The sequence below is a fragment of the Hordeum vulgare genome, unplaced genomic scaffold, assembly GCF_904849725.1.
Source record: "Hordeum vulgare subsp. vulgare unplaced genomic scaffold, MorexV3_pseudomolecules_assembly, whole genome shotgun sequence".
In the NCBI taxonomy this organism is placed as follows: domain Eukaryota; kingdom Viridiplantae; phylum Streptophyta; class Magnoliopsida; order Poales; family Poaceae; genus Hordeum; species Hordeum vulgare.
The window spans coordinates 10,479-18,511 of NW_025422647.1; the positions used below are offsets into that span (position 1 = coordinate 10,479).

An 8,033-nucleotide genomic window follows, 5' to 3' on the forward strand; every position below is an offset into this window, starting at 1 on the left:
GGAGTATATTTGTATTGAACATGTTTATTAGGTTTTACATTTAGATTTATATATAATAGGTGAAGGAAGTTTAGGCTAGAATCGTTAAACGGGATATACAGAGAGCAATGAGCATGATCCACGTGACGTGAAGTGTATGTCGTTGGATTCGAAAAAATGAATGGACCAAATGGAAGGAGGGGATCGATCCATGAGAGCTCAACGCTGACCAATCAGAAGCATTCGTCGATGACGAAAACCTTCTATGGCTCGCGCGCTCTTGTTGGTCCGCGCCAGAAGGAAAATTCGTTTCGAACCGGCGCGTACAGGCCCGCCAAGACCACATGAAATTTTTCATGGTTTTGAACTATTGCAGCGGGCAGGCCCATCGGTGCCAATTAAAAATGATTTTTAAGATAACCAAACACCAACCAGTAGAGACGATAGGCCCTCCTTCCCGATTCCCAACCAACCCCGCCCCCAACCCCAACCCCAACCCCATCTCATCCCCATCCCCATCCCATCCCCATCCCCATCCAGCCGCCAATGACCACCTCCCTCTCCGACAACCGGCGAGCTCCCCACTCCCAGACTCGTCGGCGACCTTCCGGCCTCCGCCTTCTACGCCACCCTTCTCTCCCTACACCCCAGATCGAATCCAGCAGCTCAGGACGAAACCCTAGCTCGATGCCATGGCCACACCAGCAGCAGTCCCTCCCTCCCTAGCCCGCGGCCATGGCGACCTAGCAGGCAAGAGGAACCTGAACCCTATCACCGGCCATGGCGAGCGTGGAAGGCACCATGGGAGAGGAGGCATGTGCTGCTGCTCAAGACCCTAAACCAGAAAGGAAGTAATAAGCTGCTCCGACCCATCTCATCCTCTCAGATTTCCTCAGATTTGGTACAAGAAAATGATCCAGCTCATTAGAGTAGTATTTTTCTGCGACGTTGCCTATTTTGTTGTTGAACTGGCCCTATTATTCTGTCAAATGAGTCTTTTTGTTTTTCCTTCTTTGAAATGAAGCATATTGCTTTCGAGTGCTAGACATCACGGAGCTGTTCTATTCTTTTGAATGACTTGTAAGAAGGAGCCAACCATTTGCCAGCTCTATTATAGTTGTTCAAAACGAAAAAAAAACAGGTTCTTGCCTACCTGAAAGATCTTTACAAAAAAATGATTTGTTATTCGCATGATCTCATCTGGTTTGGCGCCTCCCTACAATCTCACTAGAGTACGACTACTATTTTTCTCTGAAGTTGCCTATTTTGTGTATAGTGCTAGACATTATGAGCTGCTCTATTCTATTTTGTGTACATCTAGTTTGCCTCTATCAGTATTCTTTTTAAGAAGGCCGCGCATGTCTCTCCAAAATCTTCAACTTTCGGTCTCGTAATATTTCTGTAGGCTCTTCCTCACCTCACCTTTTCTCTCTCCCTGATCGAGCACCTTCGCCATGGGAGAGGAAGGTTGTTTCATCCGCCTGCTGTACTGCTGCTCTAGGGGACATGCACCTGCTTGTTGTGCTGCTGCTCTGTACGCCATGGACATCCCTCCTCTGGTTCTCCTCGCTCGTCAAGGTAGTAAGCTGCTCTAACCCATCTTCCCCTCTCAAATTCGGTACAAGAAAATGATTTTTGTAACTGGACATCAAAAGCAGAACCGGTGTGTGTTGTTGGTCAAGCAAGAAGAAAGAAAAAAGGCATCCGTTGCCTGCAAAACAAATCTGTGTGTGTGCTGCTCTCCTCCTCCTCTGTTTTTGCTTGTGTCAATTTGCTCCAACAGCTTGCGCGCGTGTGTGCATCCATTGGGAGAGAGAGAGGCTCTTGCCAACACCTCTACAATCTCACCGGAGTTCTATTTTTCTGTGATGTTGCCTATTTTGTTGTTGAAATTGACCGTATCCCTGTGTCAAATGGATATTTTTTCCTCCATTGAAATGAAGCATATTGCTTTTGAGTGCTCACATTGACATTACTGTGGAATAAAATGTTCATTATATGCTCTTCTGTTGAATAACGTGTAAAACAGGTCCAGCCATTTGCCAAGTCTATTATATTTGTTCTAAAAGAAAAGAAAAAAAAAACAGGTTCTTGCCTATCTATAGTATATGTGTTTTCAAAAAAGCTGTATCTTTTTCTTCGAGAGAGATGCACTTCTGTATCAACATTCTTTTTAAAAAGTGACACATGTCTATCCAAAATTTTGAACTTCATGGCCTCGTATAATTTCTTGAGTTGGTGAAAGTAATTGCCGGATACTGAGAGTAACCACAACAGATAAATATGTCATCAAACCACCATGTTCTACCCCATTTTGGAGGAACAAGATTAAAGTCATACCAGCAGAATTAACTACATGAAAGGTCCATCCTTTTCAGGAAAAACCCACCGTGCAGCCCTACGAGCAAGTTCATGAGCAGAAGGATTGAGCTCAATCAATAAATTTGAATACTGGCTAGGCACACATCCACACGGAAACCAGTACTAGATCGAACAGTATTGACCATGGGTTCAGGTTGACAATGGTCATAAACCTCTCATCACTTTGGTATGTTGATTGACCTCTTTTTTGCACTGCATGTGCAGGTGCTAAACATTGGTACGTGTTGGTGGGGCTCGACAAGCTCACCCAGGGAGGGCACCCCCAAGCTGAACTCCATGGAGCCCCGCTCCAGCGTCTAGGACAGGTCTTTGTTACTGGATCCATTACTAGGACATGATTTCTTCTTTTCCTTCTCCATTTGAGATCAACATTCGTTATGTCCTTCTTGTGCAGCAGCAGCAGGATTCCATCGGTACACGAGATGACAAGGGGTTCATCGAGGTGTGTGGTGGTAGGCTCTTTCGTTGGACCCGCTGCCTGTTCGGCATCGGCTCCATAACAGTCATGGTTAGCTCCTCTCCTTCCCCTGCTCCCCTCTGGTTGCGCTCGGGTAGAACAAATACCTGCTTCATTTATATGATAGATGATAATATATGGAACATGTACGTATGGCTTCTTCAGTCTGAATTCGTGTATTTGACTCCTGCTTATATGTAAGAGCATCTATAGCAGACCTCGTATAAAGCCGATCCGCAAAAGTCGTTTGCAGTTCACGGAAAAACCCTTTTGTGGACCGGCGTGTGCGGCAAAATATCCTTTTATGAGGGTCCATTTTACGGGGTCTGCTGGGCCGCCGCCCACGCTGGCCTGCGAAATCTATTATTTCCATTGCATTTTCAGGCATGAAAACACATTTAGTTGCTTCTTTATTTTCTTCAAAGGCATTGGATACATCATAATTCACCAAATTATTGCTAAAACAGCAAGACCAAAAAAACAAGAACCACAATTAGACATTTTAGAAGATATCCAACTTCCATAACTGCTCCCACTAGTTGGATCAACATCTTCTCCATGCATTCATTGTTGATCCAGGGGTTCTTCATCTTGCATTCTTCATTCTTCGGCTTTGATTCTAAACAATTAGACGTTGATTCACCTCTAATATCTATTCTAATTGCACATGCAGCTGCATCGTTAGGTTCAATTATACTAAGGAGTGCACGAACATCTATTAAGTTTCTTTCTATCAATAGATCGATGTATTCTTCTTTCCAATACCAAAATTAGCATCTACCTTCCTACACAGATGAACACCTCAATAAGCTACCATAATTTAACCAAATAAGTTGACAAAGCAGAAGAGGAAGAAGGGCATACCCCGTCGTTTCTGCATTTGAAGAATACCCATCCGAGGTGCTGCCGTGTGTTGGATGTGAGCCGCAACACTGTTTCTAGGCAGTCATCGCACTCTATGAGTGGCATCGGCAAGCCGAGCCCAAGCGATGGCCGGAAGAGTCCTTGCCGGCAAACCGACGCCAGCAACTAGAGGATGGAACCAGTACCTGCATGCGGCGCTCGCGCTTTGCCGAGGCTGTGCGGGGTGCTCCCGACCAATCCATGGCTTTGGTGCAGCCAACGGTGGCTGGAAAAGCCAATCTGGTGGTCGCGACAAAACAACCACCGATTTGTAGCTTTCCGGTAAGCCGAGGCACGAGGGCGTGGTGGAGGCCGATCTTGGGACTGCGGCGGCCCACCGTCATGATCCGGACGGCTGGTACGGCCGGAATCGAAGGCGGCACCCGGCGGCGGTAGGTGGGGGAAAAGCGCGGGTGAAATGTCCCACCAACTAACCGCTTAGATATATACAGGGCACCGACGGGGTGGGCGGAAGAACCTGCATTTTCGCGGGTTAGGGTGGGCATTTTGTCGCGCCCCGCAAAAAAAAATTACGGGCCGGACGCGGTAGTGGGGTCTGGTCTAGCAGCATTTTCCGCCTTGACCTGTATTTTGGCGGTTATTTTGCGGGTTCGGCCCTTTTAGGGGGTCTGCTAGAGATACTCTAATAGTACTATGGTGACCATAGGTTGCCATGAGCCCATGACATGGTCATCTATCAAGACCTAAAATATTTGAGAGGTCAACCTGGAAGACTGAATTTGTGCATGTAGCAGCACTCTCCAGTCTCGCGAGCATCAAGTTAATTTTGCAAGTACGATTCCTCGTGCAATTCTGGCTAGACTTGGATCACCTGAAACGAAAAATTACTTGAAGAAATAAATAACGGTCTGCATACATCCGAGTAATCAACTAGTTAATTGTTTGTCGGGTCAACATGTGAGAAATAATTCCAAGGCATGTGGAGGACTTTGTTTCCATTTTTCAGTTAGCCGCATGGTTGATCTGGTTCATTTGCAGTAGTACACATACAAGTTGTCAAAACTAGCGCCTTTCCTGCTCCACTGCCAGTGATAGCAGCAGTAGTCTCACTTTAGATTGTTGGACGTGTGACACTAGCTGTACCCATGCTTGTGACGTTCAATACTTTAAATTTCAGTATCGGCCATTTCCTATTTTCGGATTGTTATCATAATACTTTGACATGGAAATAATGTTTTTTTTTCAATTTACAGAACCAACTAGCCTGTCCTTCCATTTGTGGTATTGATGGCCATGGACCACGGTTCTAGTAGTCGGCAAAGCACGTATCTACTAACTGCTCCTATCCAGGATGCGTGCAAAAGGTGTCACATCATCGCGTTCCTATTCTCATCCCCCCGGCAAAACATCATTGTACACAATGTTGATGCAACAATTGCAACTTGCAAGCTCTATACTAGTTTCAATGGAACCTGGGACTAGCATAGGCCCTGGGACTAGCCGGGGTCCAAACATATATTTTATATTCAAATACAGTTGGAGTGAATCATCATGTCTGTGTTGCTGGGTTAGTGTAGAATATAGCCCATTCTTTCTAAATTAGAGACTTGGTGGCTGGAGTAGGCACTATGTAAACTGGGCATCCTATCATTATTCGGATTCAGGAAAAACAGTATAGCTCAACATGTGAATATATGTCCAGTTCTTTTTGGTTTTCATGTAAATGGTGATAATTTGGAATATATCAAACCATAGCCTGTCCTTACACGATTACACACTTCCCATGTCCATTAGCCTGCTCATGTTTGTTACTACTTCCTAATATATATACATGTTGGTCTTTGTCAGTGTCATGAATTAAATTGTTACATTGTCAAGGTTCCCCTGGAGGTTGGGGCACACCGTGGATGGCTTAAACCCGCCCTTCTTCAGTTACATTCTAGATTGTGGTGCTGATCTCAGTCAGGAAAAGGAAGAGAACATTATTGTTCTTCATCTGTCCGTGAAGAAAGGTACTAGCAACTGCTACTACAACCTAGTACAAGAACTTCCTTTTATCACACTTGCTGCTGCTTTTTACTAGAATTGTCACATATGAGTTGCCATTTGTTATTTTCGTTTTGTTTTGGGGGCCTGCTATATTATAAATACCAAGTTATACCTGAGTTTTTGTCAAAGTATTACTTGAAAGTACAAATGAATTTTGAATGAGTGGAAAACTTAGTAGTAGGCTCATTTTATTAGTTTTCTTCAGTACGATCATGCCTTGTTTTCGTATCATTTTGTTTATGTTGGCAGAATTATTGCACATAATTATAGTTCACATATGATGTTGCATTCGGAAATCGATTTGAACTCATTGAGATGCTCAAGGAGTCACAAACACTCGTCTTGCAATGCAAGCACTTGTGCTGATGACCATCCATCCTTGGTACATTTAATTACATGGCAATTTCTAGGATTCTGGGTTGCGCTGATGGTCTCTAATGCAAGCACTTGTGCTTCTCGTGGTGATTATGGTAAAATAATTAGTGGATTTAGCCCTCAATTTTAGTCCTATGAGTTTTTGTCTTTTGCCGGGTATTGTGTTGCATGCGCTGGAGTGTTTCCCTTGTCGACGTGCTGGGTAATGTGTGTGCTGGTTGCAGTTGGTCCTTGGTTGATCTCCATGCCAGTGGTTGGAATGTTTTGGCTGTGTGATATGTGTGATGGTTTACCAGGCTTTGTTATAAAGAAGCCCCTTATGGCATGTCCTCTAAAACACTATAACTCTGATTCGTCTACTAGTGATGACATGGTTGTTTGATTCCTAGGGTTGTTATCAAATTCTGGCATGTTCTGTCCTATGTACCCTAACAGTGCATTCCTGATATCAATCGTTCCTATGATCATGTACAGTTCATTTGGTCATTTTCACTGTTGCTTGATCATCTATTGTTGCTCGATTGTCTAAATCTTCTTGATTTGGAAAGCTAGACATGCTATTTCCTAACTGCTAGCTCCATAACAGAACATGTATTTCTTTTCACTCATTCATGACTCTCATTTTAATGGGTTTTGTCAATGAAACAATGCAAGATAGGAGTGGGATCACTGAATTGTTTTACATAGATTAGATGACCGGCCGATTGCTATTTTGTTGTGTGCATGTTTACTGGACACATACATTACACTTTTTTTAGCTTGCTCATTATAGACTGGACATTGGTCATGTGGAAGGACTAGCAGACGGATGGCTGCTTGCCCATCCTAGCAAACATGGTGAGCTTCCCCCCTCCTCCACATCTGCATAGCACGCACAGTTTGTATGTTTTGGTTTTCTCGCGTGATTTGAGAACAAAGGCGCAAGCATGGTTCAAAGTAGACTACTCTCCTCTGCTGGTATGGTCACTCGGTTCTGAACTTTAAATTGTATATAATCTTAAAGTGGAGTAATCCCCTGTATCAAATCTGACTTCACCATGATTTGAGTGGAATAATAAGAAGAATATGCATAGCTTCTTGTTGTTAGTTTGTTTGGCATAAAAATTAACATGCGGTGACAATTCTTTTGTTAGTTTTTTATCAAGGCGTGGGAAGTTGTGTCTCTTGATGCGACGACCATCACAGACAAACCGCCAAGTGCTATTGGCAAATGATAGAGGGTCAATTCCTCTGCTTCATGGCGAAGTATCCCAATAGAACACCGCTCACCTTGAGGTCTCTTCAAGGTCGTTGGGACGCTATCAAGCCGGTTTGTAGCCGTTGGGCTGCTTGCTTGGAATAAGACCGCAATGCACCACCAAGTGATACCGTTGAATTGAACTATGTGAGTTCTTTCTCACGTTGTACTTTAAATGTTTGAAACATGTTTCATATGTTGAATTTTGTTTTTGTTTTTTAGGAGTAATTGTGCAAGAAAGGTACAAGGACATGGAAGCTTCCCATGGTAGGTCATTCAACCTAGAGCATTGTTCGAAATTGCATCAACATAGCCAAAACTGGGAGTTCATTGAGGAAGAATCCCCACCGAAGAATGGCTCCCTCACCGAGACGGATGATGATGATGAAGATGATGATGGCCCAAGAAACAAGAACAAGTCGGATGGAAACAAAAAGGCGAAGGACAAGATCAAGAGGGAATCGAAGGCATCAAGCTTGCATGATAAGATAGATATCATGGTGCAATCAAATGAGGAGATGAAGCAGGAGTTGGCCGAGAAGAAAGCGCAGGAGAAGCAAGAAAGTGGCCCTTACTCAAGGAAGAAGGGTTGTGCAAGGCCGCCATTGAGGAGAGGAAAGCCCTTACCGAGGAGAACAAGGCTTTGTCCAAGCTTCTTGCAGAGGAGAACAAGATCATGACAATGAATCA

General features: G+C 44.1%; 1 long non-coding RNA gene across 2 annotated transcripts; it reads left to right on the top strand.

Annotated features, from left to right (window-relative positions):
- Positions 1-1,174: 1,174 nt before the first annotated feature.
- Positions 1,175-7,167, top strand: LOC123421906. 2 transcript variants are annotated; one of them, XR_006620060.1, is made up of 4 exons: positions 1,175-2,666; positions 2,756-2,869; positions 4,936-5,046; positions 5,561-7,167. It is a non-coding gene; the product is annotated as an uncharacterized LOC123421906 (long non-coding RNA). The 2 variants fall into 2 exon arrangements; XR_006620059.1 differs by having other exon boundaries at positions 1,175-2,869.
- The last annotated feature ends 866 nt before the right edge of the window (positions 7,168-8,033 follow it).